This window comes from Hetaerina americana, unplaced genomic scaffold (assembly GCF_022747635.1).
Source record: "Hetaerina americana unplaced genomic scaffold, ioHetAmer1.1.p SCAF_6, whole genome shotgun sequence".
NCBI classification, from domain to species: Eukaryota; Metazoa; Arthropoda; class Insecta; order Odonata; family Calopterygidae; genus Hetaerina; species Hetaerina americana.
Window position 1 is genome coordinate 53,828,139 of NW_027287205.1, and position 16,877 is coordinate 53,845,015.

At 36.2% G+C, this 16,877-nt stretch overlaps 1 long non-coding RNA gene across 1 annotated transcript in view; it reads left to right on the plus strand.

Moving 5' to 3' along the window:
* LOC139695435 (uncharacterized) overlaps nt 1–16,877 on the plus strand; it is a 190,459-nt gene that overhangs the window by 127,359 nt on the left and 46,223 nt on the right. The window lies entirely within an intron of this gene.

The window sequence follows — 16,877 nt, forward strand, 5'->3', positions numbered from 1 at the left end:
GTTAATACTGGGTGCAACATAGCCATTATTTAGTTATCATTTAGTTAATCGACGATGAATTCAGCTCCTCAGTCATCTTCGCTACCTTGATAATGAATGACTGCCAGAAAAATAGACCTCATTTCAATGAGCGTGAATTATCGCAAAGATATTATTTATGCCATAGTATTACAAACTATACCAGAGAACATATGTTAAAATAAAAATAATTGAATTTCCTTGTATTCATTTTTTCAATCCACGTAATGAAGGATCCTGAGGTAACATTTTCCTCATTAATATAGTATGTTGTAGTATCGTCAATAACAAATTAAAATCAGAGTAGAATGACTTGAGATATCATCATATTATTATATTGTATCACGCAAATATGAACATTTTCTTGCTATGCATTCTGACATTACTTCCTCATTATAGTTCTAAGAATCGGATGAGCATTATATTATAATTATATGATATGTGTTATATTTTCCATTGTTTGAAGTTGTCATTTAAAATGAATATGAATGCTTACGAATGTTAATTGGACGCTCTACGGAGGGCAACTATACTAAGGTATATTCGCACTTCACACTTAGAGAGGTGTATTTGCTCTCAAGAGAGAAATTAATATTACAAAGGGTAGGACCGAAATTAATGTTAATTGCCGGAAATGTTAGTAATCGTATTCACATGTTCTTGGTGGCTCACCCTTAAATCTGCATGTTCCCCTTAGGTAATTAATATCGACAGAAATGACATTTTTTATGGTATAATTCTTTTTTATGGTAATTTTGTATCCAGATTCAGTTTAACTACACTCTTTCTGCGTTGGATAAAAATATTTTCGGGAAACGCAAAATTATTTTTTGTTGGAACTTGGTGTTTTAATGAAATTTGCTCTCAAAATTTACAATTCATAGAATAAAATTTTCTACTTCATTTCACTGTATTTAAATTATTGGTTGCGTCGTTAGGAAAATAATATATTAATGTTGAAAAGAAGATCTTCAAAAAACCTTTTTTCAGATGACAATTATCATAAGCATTTTTTTACATATTTTATATTGATAGTCAATTTCCACTTAGGAAAACTTATAATCTACCATATTTATAAGTGTTTCCCACACACGAGATGGATTTTAATTGAAATTACCCTGTCCACTCGATAACAATTACCTTGAGACTCCACATGAGTTTCATAATTTATATTTATTTATTATGGTATAAAACGATTTTTTTAACATCGGAATTTGAATTTAATTCAAAGCAATCGGACCATTTTGAGGGTACTAAGTAAGAAAGCTTTCGAGCTGATTCTACAAAATTTCTGTGGAGATTCCTTAAAAGTTTAAATTATTTTAGAACACACCGCTTCTATCAATCACAATCAAAATCTTGAACATTCAGAGTGCTACGGATGAAGCAACAAATAATTTCAGCTTACAATCAATAAATTGATTAAATATTTCTGCACATTAGAATCTGTCCGACCTCTGGCACATTTCAATGGGAAAAATTTATCAAAGCGTGATATGTCAACACATGTGACGCTAAAAGTAACGTTCGAAAAATAGGTGCCCCCTTGAGAAGAACTTAATTCCTGGACTATCAGAAATTTTCCAGTTAAATGATGCAACGGATTATAACTTATATATCGTATTCTTAGGTGTAAAAGCATGACAAATACTTTATGGGCACGTTCAATTTCCTATTAACTTGAGAAGCTAATGATTATCGTAAATTAAAAAGAGTAGAGCGAATAGTACGACACGTGATGCATTTATTAGGCCCTCTTCTTCGTTTAAGTTTAGCATGGTTATAGTTTTAACTCGGGTTATACACTAATTTTTCTGTTTGGTTCTAATATGCATAAAAATTATACAAGGGAGTATCATCTACATCATAAGCAATCTATATATTATGGTACATTTGGATGGGCACAACTACTAAATAAATATCTTGTCTCTGCTAGTAAAACACAACCCAGCTTCCTATTCTACGAAAACCCCTCTTATCTCGGTGTACTTCCTTCCTCTCTTGATTGCATTCAATTTTCTTATCCTATTTTGACCCCTCCTCGCTCGCCTAACACTTTCCCCTCAATCATAGTCTTCAACATCCCTCTGCCGATCAATATGCTTTGGATCCATTTTTTCTGTCTACTAATGGCTTTACCCAGAAATCCCCTCCTCTCCGCCTCCATACCTAGAAACTCTTCATTATTTTTCCTTTTTATCCACTTCACCTTCTCCAGCCTTCTCCACACCCTAATTTCAAAATCCTCCAATCTACGTATATCTTCCTGCTTCAGTGACTATGTTTCCGCACCGTACATAACTACGCTCCATATCAAAGTTTTAAAGAGAATTTTCTTAGCATCCTTACTCAAAGTCCATGTCATCCATTCCCTCCTTTTTGTAAAAGCCTCTTCGCCCCGGGTAATTCTTTCCCTTATAGGTCCCTATTACTTTGACCATTTTAGTCCAAATCACTTCCGAGATACTTAAGCTGTACCACCTGCTCTAGTTTTTGCCCTCCTATTTTTCTGTTAAGCTTAGCGTTTCTCTTACTGGAAAACCGCATAATCTTTGTTTTATTTATATTAATTCTCATCCCATTTCTATCGCATTGAATTTATATTTGACTCAGAAGAGGGATTTAGAAAAGAAGGCAATGAAGAGGGTTTAGAAAATATTAAAGAAATAAAGCCATTTCATGCTGACGTAAGCGTCAGCAACGTAGACATTTTCTAGCGATGATTTTTGGGCACCGCAATAAATTATTATGTCCTACAGTAAATATGCATATGGTTCTATTTTAAATATGCCTGCTCTTCTTGAGTCTTAAATATTTAAGGTTGAGACAGTTTTTCGAGGGAAAGACGATCTTAAGTAAGGAAAGTGCCCGTGGAAGGTATAGTGATGGATTGTATATGGAGTCCGCCTGAAGAAACCCTAGAGGCGAGAGACAGTTGTGAGCGTGAGTAGAGACAGGAGGACCGTAAAGAAACGGATGAGGTGAGGAGGGTGTGAAAAAGAAACGAATGCTGGCTCTCAGGGAGAAGGGTTGGGGTAGGACGAAGGAGTGGGAGTTACGGGGACCGCTCAACGATTGATGACCCCGGTCGGTGCGGGAACGGGGGTCGAGACGACGACGGAACGAAGGGTCGAAAGATTGGAAATTTCCTGGGGCATAAATAAGAGGCGGAGTGGAGAAAGAGGTCCTGCGGGTGAGACAAGGGAGGGAGAAGGTGTGACGGCGGCTGGAGGTGGGGCAGTGGCAGGGGAGAGAGACGGTATGGAACCGTCCTTTGTTAAAGGAGAGCCTCTGCGCCGGGTTCATTGGAATGGAGTGGAGTTAATCTTTGAGGGGGTATTACGAGGAGCGCAGGTGAAGTTTCTGGGTGGTAAAACCTTTGTTATGGGTGAGAGGGGCGAAGGTAAATCCGTTGGGCGTGCTTTATTGGACGTTCGACTGTTTTGGAAAGATTGTTCTAACCCAACGACCATTGGAAATGTTTCCGTCGAATTGCAATAAAACCAGTCAATCGGAGGAGCTGCTTTTTCATTAGTTCTTTTCTAACATAATATTATCAATAATCACGGAATCAAGAATATTTCGTCTCCATTGTAAATTCATCCTCAAAGTTTTCTTATAACTACGTATAATTTAAAAATGCATAGGTTGCTTTATTTACTTTCTTTTCTGAATTACTGGCGTCGTATAATTTGCCCTACTGTCTAGGATATTATTTCCGTTACACAATAGCCAGTGTTTTTGCATCGTGTCTTCAATACTAAAGTAATGTTAAAATATTATTCTGATTTCAGGAAAAGAAAACAGTTCTTTTGCTCATACTTTTATCATCGAAAACCAATTATTGTCCGAAAAATAGGCAAGGGCAAGCTTTGTTTCATATTCCGCCAATTATTTATAATAGTTGGACGTACTCTTAGTGATGAAAAGTAAGTATCAAAATGATTTTTAGGTAAAAACCGAATAATAGTAGATATATATATATATATATATATATATATATATATATATATATATATATATATATATATATAGTATATATATATGCCATTGGCCATCACTAGGGTTGATAATACACATCGCACAGCAAAAGTAGGAAAAAGCAATGGGTAACTCCTGATCAGTTTCTCTTTGAGTCACTTACCGTTGTTTCACAACTGATTGCAGATTCCAAGAAATTTATAACATACCACTCGAGATATCTACGCGGTGGTCTGTTTGCTTCAGGTCCTTGTATGTATATATATATATATATATATATATATATATATATATATATATATATATAACGATTGTCCAGAAAAACTCATACGAGCGGCACAATAATGGGCTGACACAACATAACACAAATAGAAAAGAATAGACACATATAAAAGAACACTTACACGGTAAATTGTTCGAGCTTTCGGCCCTCTCAGGGGCCTTCTTCAAGAGAGACTGAAAATATGCTATGGATCAGGAGAGGGGAAAGAGTTATGGGCGTGGAGGGGAGGTGTGGAGGGGAGGTGTAGAGGGAATGCTGGGAGGGAAATTAAATATGGCGGTTAAGGGTGGGAATTTTAAAGGAACGGAAGGATAGAATGTAGGCGGATTCACGAGTTCTCACCTCTATGTTGGTAGCTGAATCAGGTAGGGATTCTAGGATACTGAGGGAAAAACACTGGTCGAATGAAAGGTTGTGGGAATTGGCGTGTGAAGGGATAGGAAGAGATGAGAGTGAGGCAGAATTACAGGAGTACCGGTGATTATTCATTCGGATGGATAAGGGGGTAATGCATTCACCTATGAGGAAGGAAGTGCAGTGTTTGCATGATAAAAGATAAATAATATTTTTTGAGAGGCAATTAGCGTGGGAACGAGGTGGGGGGCTATGAGGGGATGTAGGGAGAGGGGAGTAGGCATAATAAGAGGACAGGTTTTACATCGGGGGCGGTTGCAAGTTGGGGAAATATTGGGAAATTTGTCACGGGGGGGCGCCAAAGGGTTGGTGGATCTCAGAAGGTTTTTGAGATTGGCGGGTCGTCTGTATGCGATAGATGGGCATTGGGGTAGTAAGGATGAGGTCGCGTCATTGTCATGTAAAATTGGAAACAGTTCTTTAAGGAGGGTTTTCAGTCTGTGTGATCCGGGGTAATAGGTGGTGCAAAGGTTGAGTCCTGCGTCAGATGTGGGCTTGTTATTGTGTGGTGTGTGTGGTCGGGTGGAACGGTGGATTTTATTTCGTAGCAACTTTTCTGGGTAACCGCGTTTGAGGAGTGCAAGGTGTAGATTGGCAAGGTATTTGTTGAGAGTGGCTGTGGTGTTGCAAATTCGGTGTCCGCGGATAGAGAGAGAGTTAGGAATCGAGCGTTTCGTGTGTTGAGGATGACAGCTTGTGTGGTGTAGGTATTGCTGATGGTTAGTGGCTTTGATGTGTACTGAAGTAGTGAATTTGTTGTTTTGAAGTGAGATGTCTGTGTCAAGAAAGGTGATGGTGGAGTCTGAAATGGAAGAGGTGAATTTAACCGTGAAAGATGAATTTAAGGCGGATAAGAAGTTGTTGAGAGAGTCAGAGCCATGTGTCCAGAGAATAAAAATATCGTCTATGTAGCGGACCCAGAAAAGAGGTTGAAGGGGTTGCTGTGACAGGAAGGTCTCTTCGAGATGGCCCATGAAGAGATTGGCGTATGATGGTGCCATCCTCGTTCCCATCGCTGTGCCTTTTGTCTGTAGGTAAAAACAATTTTGGAAAGTGAATGCATTTTTTGTTAGGACGAAAGTGGCAAGATTGAGGAGAAATTCCGTTGAGGGGCGCTGGGGTAGGGGGCGCAGAGAAAGATAATGCCGGAGGGAGGATAAACCTTCTGCATGGGGAATAGAAGTGTAAAGTGAGGTAACGTCGATGGTGGCCATAAGTAGGTTGGGTGTGGAGGGAATAGAGACGGAATTTAGACGGTCGAGGAAGTGGTACGTGTCTTTCGTGAAGGAGGGCAAGGAGAGTATAAGTGGTTGTAGGTGGTGGTCAAGGAATGCGGAGATTCTTTCGGTGGGAGAATTGTAACTGGAAACTATAGGACGACAGGGGATGTTGGGTTTGTGTATTTTTGGGAGGAGATAAAACTGGGGTGTTCTGGGGTTTGGGGGTGAAAGGAGGGATATGTCTTGGGAGGTGAGGCCTTCTTCTGGTCCGGAGTGGAGGAGAAAAGACCGAATTTCGGTTTGGAAAGTTTGTGTTGGGTTTTTGGTTAGAGTGGTATAGGTGGATGTATCGTTCAGGTGAGCGAGGGCTTTGGAAATATAATCATTGGTGTTTAGAATTACAACAGAGGAGCCTTTATCGGCGGAGGTAACAACGATGTTAGGATTGGACTGTAGGGTTTTTAGGGCATGACGTTCGTTCATGGAGAGGTTATTTTTCGGTCTGAGATGTTTTCTGAAGGATTGATTGGAAACTTTTTCGATGAGAAGACGTATAAAAATTTCGACAGGATGGTTACTAGGAAGGGGTTTTGGCTCATGAGTTGAAGCCGGGCGGAATTTGTCAAGTGCGGGATTGGTTTTTAGGTTACTGAAAGGTTTACTTTGTGATTTCCAGAAGGCGCGCCATCGAAGGTTTCGGCAGAAATTGAGGGTATCAGTGAGTATGTTTATGTGGTTTATTTTTGGTGTAGGGGAGAAGGATAGGCCTTTGCTAAGAACGGATATTTCATTGTCTGAAAGGCTGGTGTTTGAAAGGTTTACAATGTCATGGGCATTGGCGGAGGGAGGGGGGGTGTTGGGATTGTTCGGTGGTGGCTGGCGTTTTGGAAAAACCGGAGGGCCTTTGGGAGGAGGGGGAAGGTTGTAAATGCTGCGGAGGTCAGGCTTATATTGAAAGAGTGGAGGTGGTTGAGGAGGAGGTGGCGGGAAAGGGTGAGAGTGTGGAATTTTGAGACCAACTCGGAAGTAGGAAATATACAAGTTGGACAGCTTTTTAAGGAGAGTTTGACGTTTTTGTTGGAGGGAACGTAGGGCAGACGAAATTATGGCGTTGAGTTGTGGAATTAGGTGAGCAGAAGCCAAAGAGATTATTTTATTTAAAATTCCCACCCTTAACCGCCATATTTAATTTCCCTCCCAGCATTCCCTCTACACCTCCCCTCCACACCTCCCCTCCACGCCCATAACTCTTTCCCCTCTCCTGATCCATAGCATATTTTCAGTCTCTCTTGAAGAAGGCCCCTGAGAGGGCCGAAAGCTCGAACAATTTACCGTGTAAGTGTTCTTTTATATGTGTCTATTCTTTTCTATTTGTGTTATGTTGTGTCAGCCCATTATATATATATATATATATATATATATATATATATATATATATATATATATATATATATATTTTGTCAAACCAGCAAACCAGCGTTTAAGATGCAAAATAATTTTTATGTTAGATGTTTTTCAGCGAAAAATAATTGCATTAGTGCGACTTGTTTTGATATTTCGAGACCAGCGCTTTTCGTTTTCAAAACAGTATTCATTCATATTCAGAGGCAAATAAGGATGAATAGGCTCAGTAGGCAAAGTTGATCTTCCTTGATCGATTATATAGACAGCACTACAATTTCTTCCGAGGAAGACGGAGCCACATTCCGTCGAAATTATTAAGAAATAACGTGTGAGTGTTCTTTTTATGTGTTCTTATATTGTATACTCTTTCCTTTTTCTTTACTAATTATATTTGTTGTCATATAACGCCATGTCACAAAATTACCCAACATTTAGTATGCATTCCGAGATATTGGAAAAGAATTTAAGCATTTTTTGTTTGTGATTGAGAAAAATGATTGAATTTCAGAAGATTTTGGATAATCATTCGGAAATCAAACATATCAGTAATATAAATGAATATAGCTGCAAGTTCCAATATTTAAAATGAATTTGCCTTTCAATCAAATTGCTATTATCCTTAGGTTGAATCGTTTTTCAAAGTTAATCTCTGGGAAATAATTTTTTAAATAGAATTTAGAAATCATTGTTCTTTAAGTTTTTAGAATTTTAGTTGTTATATCCTAGGAACAATGTTTTATTTACAAAATATGACTTTCAGTATGCGTACGTTCGTTAGGATGTTAATTTTTCATCACCGAATAGCATATCCTAAAGCATTTTTAATATTTACTCATAGTTGGTGAGTTTCACTTCCAATTATTGAGATTTCCTAAATTTGAAATAATTTTGTGCGCTCTAAATTATCTTAAAGGCTGTCTCAAGTTAACAGGCTTCTTGTCTTCTAAGGACCATCATAGCACACGCCCGTTAAGGTTATTAAAGCGATGGATGACGAATACTCTCTTAGTAGTGTCTCTCATATTTAGAGTTGCAGAATGGGGTGGTAGCATGTAAAAATGTTCCACACATTCATTTAAAGAACATAAAGTAGTATCATTTCATGAAGATAAAACTGAAGAGTAATGCAAATGCTTTTTCTGAATAAATTTATTACGTAAAATATTTTCATCGACTCTACCATGGGCAGGAAAATACCCTACCGAGCGATCGTCAACACGTTTTGCCGGGAATTTGGCGGTTAGTTTTTGATTTCATTTCAGCAAATCAGTGTTTTTTAATAGATGAACAGTGGAATTACGAGGGCGGTTCAATAAGTACCCGTGTTAGAAATAAAGAAACCATTTTTTCACTTTTTTTTATTTTTCAACATTGTCCCCTTTTAGAAAGATACACTTCTCCCAACGTTCCGGCCATTTTCTTAACCCCTCCAAAAAATAGGATTTTTCGAACTCTCCAAAATACGCCTATGTCTCGGCAATAACTTCCTCGTTTGAGTAAAATTTTTTCTTCATGTAAGGGAATAAGAAAAAGTCGCAGGGAGCCAGATTGGGTGAATACGGGTGGTGCGGTAGCAATTCATAACGTAGTTCATGCAGTTTGGTGGCAATCGCGTAACGCCTGGTTATGCATTAGGTTTATACTATGAACTAAGGTCGCCTTGATTGCATACAGTTTATGCAGGCAGTATAAAGCCGACTTCGTAATTTAGATGGTTTGATTCAATTTATAAGTATGTTTTGTCCTTTTATTTATTCCCTCCTAACCTTTGTAAGTGTTCATAAATTTATCGTTTGGTGCCTTGGTCCTTGTATTGCTTATTGTAATTAGTGTACTGTAAATCCCATAGCGGGAGAAACCATCTGACGTTACTACATAATAGGAATGGTTTGTGTGTTAATAAAAAATATTAAATATGTCCTTCGCTTTTTTCATGAAATTGTCTCAAAGTGCGGTTCATCTTAAATCCTGTCTCAAAATGATATAACTGCATCGCAAATAACTTGAAAACATATGATGAATGAAATGGGAGGTAATAGCTCAATAGAATATTGCACCAAAATAGATAAAATTTAACTATCTTGCTTAACATAAAACATACCGCGTATTTTCCATTGTGTGCATAACGACTTAACGTCTAAGTAGTGTACAACTCCTGCACCCGATTTTGGGTGAACCTTTATGCATTAAAAATGCTGAATCAACGTTTAAAACGAATTTTTTGGGAGCATCACATGGATAATCGTTTTAAAACTATTTTATCTGATCGGATCAAGTAATTAAGGTTCTAAAACCTCGCGCTACAATAGAGGTTGTGTGTGAGAAACTTAAAAAAATAGGGCATCTAGTAAATAAAAAACAGGAAAACTTCCTTATCATAAATGGAAAAATAAGCTCTCCTTATTTATCCTACTAATAATTCAATTTATTTTCGAAACGGCTCTCATTTCAAAACTTTAGAATAGTGCTTGAGAAAGAAAATGTGTTTCTTCATTTGTTGTAAAAATATTTCACAATTGTATTTTCTACCTTTTTAAACGACTTTGTTATACATATCTAAGAAATAAAATTATTTCCCACCTCAAAGATATTTTAATTTTTAAATAAATAACTTTATTTTGTTGTTAACGGTAGGTAGGAAATAGCGTTGACCTCGAGTGAGATATGTAAAAGGGTGCAGGTGGAAATTTGGAACGGTTTTCTTCGGATGAATGACATGGAAGATGACGCGGAATAGGCCAAGAGCTTTGGCCCTTGAGTAATTAGCATTAAAGCGTCGCTTCATAATTTAGGCCCATGCTCTAGGGCAACCTTCAGATGAGGGTAATTTCGAGCAGGGCTATGTCTCAAGCAGCACCATTTTGCCTGGGTTTGAACTCTAGTAGAGATTGGTCGGGAAACGGCTTTTCCCATTTTACCATTTCGACAATAATTATAATTGCAACAAAACTTCATCTATCCACTGGTAGGCTGAGGAAAGGAGATGTAATTCGAGACGTACCGTGTTTTCGCTCTTATCCTCTGTCTTATCCTCCTCCCATATCACCGAGGGAAGATCGAGGGAGGGAATGGTTTTCGAAACGTAAACTTGCTTCGAAAGTTATGCGTCTCCAATTAAGAATAGGTTAGACAATTGGAAATATCACAATGAAGAAATCACTCATCCAATATTTTACTCGCATGGTAACATCAAAGTCCAAAGCTAAGACGTTTTTCGAGAGCCCCTCAATATTAACTTCATTTACTCCCTTGTCATTTCGTTTGTAGACATGCCTGTATTGCCCTGGACTCTAGCAGTTGGATATGCCTTTGTATCATGTGTATTGGCAATATGTGAGTAATCGTTGAAAACAGCAAATAAGAATCGCGTTAGCTCTCCCATGCTTACCCGTAACATCCATGTGGTGCACATATTTCCATAATTGAGACTTAATTAATTATTTTTATTATCATTATTTAATTATTAGTAAAATAATTTCAAAATGTTTTGGCTTTAAAACTTTGGGGCTCGTAATGGGTGAAAACGTTTAAATGACGCGGACACATTCGTAGATGGGACCTGTATGTATAGCGCACTATCAATCCAATTCTGTCGTTCATAACACGATGGAGAGCGGGCTTTTACGGGAATTAATAGGGTCGGTCGACCGTTTGGAAATATTCCTAACGCTGTGTAGCCCGTGACGTACTTTTGAAATGCCTATTAAAAGTCTCGGAATAGAGATGATTAGTGTTCCAAGTTTTTGAAACAGTGTCCTATAAATGTCAAGAAACATTGATCAGTTGTGATTTTTAATTCATTATTTTTAATACTACATATTTATGAAAGTAGTATTTCATAGGAAGTAGCTATTATAAAAAATAATCGTGCTTCATTAAAATGGAAATAAACCTGAAAATTTACAATTTCACCATAAAGTCGCTAAGGAAATGTTTATCATACGCGTACCGTTCTTGAATTTATCTGTGTGTTTTTTGGGTTCAAGGCAAACCCCGTCTTAGCCTCATGCCCACAAAACTGTTAGGATGATTTTAACAGGCTGTGAGAAATTTGAACTAATAGTAAACGCTAAGGGGTTAGGTTAGGCACACTAACAAGCTGTAGATACTTTCCCTGTGACGCCTACTTTTCCCCACAATGGTACGCAAAATGTGTAGGTCACCCAGAAAGTCATACATTTTAGATTTAGCTAGGATGGCTAGACATATTACCATATGTTCAAACCCTTAATGACACTTTGTCGAATGTTTTACCAATATACAATATCCTATATTTTTTTACTTCATTACTTTCGTTTACTTATGGTTGCCTTTAATCACTTACACCACTCACATAAAAAGTGGGTTAAAAATCGCTATATATTTTTCACCCTTATTTATTATATTTTTTTACTATTACTAGGTACCGAACCTGGCTGTAAAATAAAACTTATGGTTGCCCAGTCCTTATATTCTGGTATTTTTCTCGTTTGTGGAACTTAAGTCTTAGCGGAATTTCTGGTGACGATTTTTCCTCAAGAAAAAGCTCTAAATCATTTCCTTCCATTTCAGTTTAAGCCATTGAATAATTCTACGTGACTTTATCTGTTTAAACTGCTTTCTTCGTCTTATTTTCTCTTATTTTTACCCCATATAACCATATCTAATATTTCTGAACCCTGACTCTACTCATTCACGTCACATTTCATGTCTGTATTTAAGGTCACTCGCTCTTATGGAGTTATCTCGTTCCTTAAATCTATTTTGGTTCCATCAATAAATTTCAACTCTTATCTCTTAATGCCTTTCTTTCTTTTCTACCTTCTGACGTTTCCTTCTTGGTATGCAATACGACGTCCACTTCTTCCTATCTTCGAATTTCTCCAAATCACCGCATCACTCTTTTCATCGCATTTCCTTTGCACTATCGGATTAATGTCGTGTGATAATGTACCACAGCAACTCCATTAAAAATCACCTATCCTGACTAGGTGATTATTTAGGTTCCGACTCCGAAATATATGCTGAAATATAACTTTTATCCCATAATTCATAAAATAAAATTGCGTGCATCTTTATATCAATGTTTCAAGCTTCTAATATTATATTTTATTATTATGATGGAATAAAAAGAATCATACAGGCCAAAAATGAAACACATTCAACTTTGAAACTGGAGACTTGCGAGGAAATCCAAAATTAGCACAAAGCAGTGATTGTCGTTTCGTAAGAAGTTTGTTTATATCACTCCATGTAATGTTTGGGCGTGAGATAGAGATAAATTTCTCGGGTAACCCCATAGTAAAGCACTAGTATAACATCTTATGTACATTTTTACAAAATTAATTTTTCTACAGTAAATAGAAAACGATTCACTCAATTAATGATCAGGCAAATAGTAATTAATAAGTAATGAAAAGTGCACCTATTTACAGAAATATGAGAGTCTCGTATGCTTATGAAATGAGGGTGCTAATGAATAGGGTTTTTTAATTATTGTGATTAAAACTAGACTTTATTTGCACGATACACGATTTGTTGCAGTCCATTAACAAATGGAAACACATCCGGAAATACGTACTATAGGACACTTAACACAAGTTTTTCCAACTAAGATATCTTAATCGCCTCTCCTTATTTAGCTTCCTCTGGATATGCTAGTCCTTTGGTCTATCTTCAAATGTTGCAAACTGGTAACCTGTATAGAAACATTATAAACAATAATTTCGTAAACCTGAAGTAAATAATAGATCATGTATGCTTGTATGCCTTGAGTTTATGACATTCAGTTTTATACCAAATACACTTACTTGCGATAATACTATGTAAATTGGAAACGTCACATTAAGGCGAACTTGAGTCATTTCCACAAAAATTGCGAAATTGAAAGAGACATTAAATTTTTCCATCATCAAAATGTTTTTAGACGACATAAGACTATTTTCCCCATCGTATAATCTTATTACACCTGACAGGCGCTATGAATGTAAATACATACAGAACTACATTTTTTATTACTAGTGCAAATATATAACTATGTTAATGAATCTTCATGAAGTACAGACCAATCTTGTTAAATGTAAAATAAACGGGTGTACCTATATATAAATATTTGCCCTTAAAATTTGTGCCATTTTGTAGCAAAGATTGGCGAAAATGTAAATTATGAAATGTACTTAAGTGACATAAGAATAGCTTGCGGGCACTATAGCATCAGATTTATAAAAACTAGCCTTAGTATGATTTTCATACGGAAAAATAGAAAACGTAACATTACTTTTATAGTTAACTTCAAAAGTGTTATTTTGTCCTGGTCTTTCATTACATTTGTTATAAGTCCAAGCAATGAGTTAATTACTTACATATTAGGTGGGAAATCAATTCGCCTATATGATTTCTGCGCAATTTGAGGCGAGTTCTGGTAAACTCAGTAATATAATATTGGAATGGTTAATTGAACACAGTTTTTAGCCAATTTAAATGGTGTCAAGATAAACCTATCTATTGTATTTAACATTAATTTCATTTTTTAGACTTAAATAAAGCAACAGTATTCTTCGTTTTACCTGCGTGATCAAAAATTTTCGTAAATCATTCAAATTTGCGATTTCGAGGATAACTAGCGTAGAAAATTTTAATGTGAAAATATTTAGATATTGTATTTTTCTTAGATTAAAAGAAATGTCAGTCATAATATCTTCTCAAACATGTGCTTATAGAGATTAATTTCAAATACACCAATGTATTTCAGTATTAAATTTTTTTATAAAAAGAGTTGCAAAAGTTATCAATTTACATCTCTATTTTACTCCTATAATAATAACGAATTTGTGTAAATGTGAGAATTTTGGATGATGCAAATAAATTTTGTGAAATAGTTTTATATTAGATAATGTTAAATATCTAAAGGGCCATAGCAGCTTGGTTTGGTAGTACTTGTAGACTTAATTTGTTTATTATTAAAATTTTGTTTTTTTTTAAATTTCAATAATCGCTGTGTCATAGTGTTATTATATGACTATTATTTAGGCGTCAAAGACATTTTATGTAAACATTGCGTTAATAATGTTACTGAAGTAAATTAGTCCTTATTTCAATCATTATATTTAATTTAGTCCTATTTTGTTTTCATTGTTTTTACTTTTTAAGGTAATTGGTTAATATAATGTAATTAAATATATTTTGTCTCATAGAAAACTATGGATATTCGTAATAATTTGTTTCCACCACAGACTAAATCAAATGAATCAGTTAAATTTAGCTTTATTTTTAACTGTCTAAAATCAACGAGTCCTATTTTTGAGATCTAGGACGCACCGGGGGTTTAAATTAAAGAAAAGAAACGTCTTTTCTCTCTTTCTTATAAATATATTTTTAGTCGCGTATATTTGCATTCAATTGTCAAGGTATCTCTAACTTCTATTTATTCTGGATACCCTTATATCTGTATAATTCACTGATGACCCTGGCAAAAAGAATATTTAGCTCTGCAGGAGTATTTGGCCGTAATTGGCTGTTCCCTAAATCCATTCATCAGTGATTAATATTTTTGGCAATGGATCAGTTCGGCAGTCACGTAGGAGACCTGAGTGTCGTTTTGCAAGTCAAGCAGTTGACAAGTGGGGAGCGCGTTGAAAGGACGTTTTCAGGACGATATTTTTTTTAACTCAACTTGGAAATAGTCCAGAAAAACGTTTTTCTGACCTAAAGAATAGGACAAATGAGTGAGCCTTTCTTCGTACGGTTCCCCAGCAATAAGTTTTATTTTTTTTGGATCCAATTTCCATTATGTTATGCAGGTAAATTTAGCTGGATGTTTTGCATTTCCATTATTTTGTTAATTATACTCCTAGACTTTATCTTCAAGGTCACCATTTTATCATTAGGTGTGACTTTTAATTTGATTAACTGAATGAAAAATTGAATTAAAAGGCCTTGCACACATTTGCCTTCAAGCTCACATTTTTTCGGGTGTAGTGAGTTTTTAAAAGAAGTATGACATTCCTACGTAATGTAGTTTTTGTGTGTTTGTTTTCTGCAGGTGTTAGTTCTTAGGGAAGCACTTTGCCTCTAATTTTGGCGACGCTACTCGTATTTTTTTGCAGTGGGACACCTCCACGCGCTGCTATTTCAAAATACGTCATTTACCTCCCTGCATATTTCATCCCTCCTCCTCACTTCAGACCTCGGCTACTGCAGCCGTATAAAAATTGCTGATCCTTGCTTTGAGCGTTAGTTGCTTCCTCCAATCCTAGTCTCATATGCTATTTACCGTCGGCTCTCGTTCCAGCTTTTATGTCAAATTATCCTCCTTGAAATACTCCTCTACATGCATGGCATATGGCATTTAATTTCATCTAAACGATGTTTAATAGCGTATTAATATGTTATTCATCCAATTCACTCCCTCCTGTTGGTAGTTTGTGAATACTGTGGAGAGGAGATGGAGAATTTGTTGTATTTGAATCCAGTGGGACATCCATCTTCCGCTACGGCGGTCTCTTCCACTGATGGGGCGAGGAGTTTTGGTAATTAGTCTGTGTGTAAGGACTGCTGGTCGATATATCTTCGTCTTGCAGATGCTTTAGAGACTTAATTCTTGCTCCTAATGCTTTTAAAATACTTGATGGGCAATTTGAGGACATTTCTGCTCCGAAGAATTGTTACTCCAGTAATGCGACATCTTTAATTGATTTTCATGTGTCGCAGACAGACCGGGGGAGATTAATCCAACGGTTATGTTTTATGAAAAGCTTCTTCGGTTATTTCATTCAATTAAACTTGATTATACTATTTCACGTTTTCCTCTACGTTATTAACGAAATATTACATCGCTGAATTGAACATGTTTCAGCTCTTTACTACGGCTATCCTCCGAACATTCCAATCGGTTTCTTCTTACCTCCTAATCGTTTCCTCAACGTATGGTCTTATCTCTCAGCCTATAATCAAGCTCATATCTCAAATATTATCACGGTTTGATGGTTATTTTTCCTTCTTTTTATCTTAAGATCAATCCCCTTTTGTTCTTCTCAATCTTATATCTCTTTAATGAATACCTTAATTTCATTTAATATACAACCATTTTTCTCCGTTTAGAATCCCTACCTAAAAAATCCTATTACTCCCGTCCAATCCTTTTTTCTGATTTTTGTCATATTAGCTGGTCATAATTTCTAAGTTGTTTTGACGCAACCATTCACACGATTCCTCGAGCGGCTAGCATATTCATGTCTAGATATTTTTCATTTTGACACGCTCTTAGCTTCATTGTTTCACGTATCTCATTTAGGGTCTTCCTTTGTCATTCCCTCCATTCACTCCTCATGTTTAACTCTTTCATCATAATGCCATTTCGTCGCAAAATACGTCAAATTCACATGCCTTCTTTTCTTTCTGCAAATTTCTTTGAACTTCGTACACTTTACCGAGCCTCTTTAATGCTTTGAAATGTCTATTTGATCGTTTAAATTCTCCTGCAACACTATTATTTATCATTCCAATTTCCTATTTTATTGTGCTGTTATTTATTTATTACTTACTAAAATAGGGAAGGGAACTTCAGACGTATTTTTAAT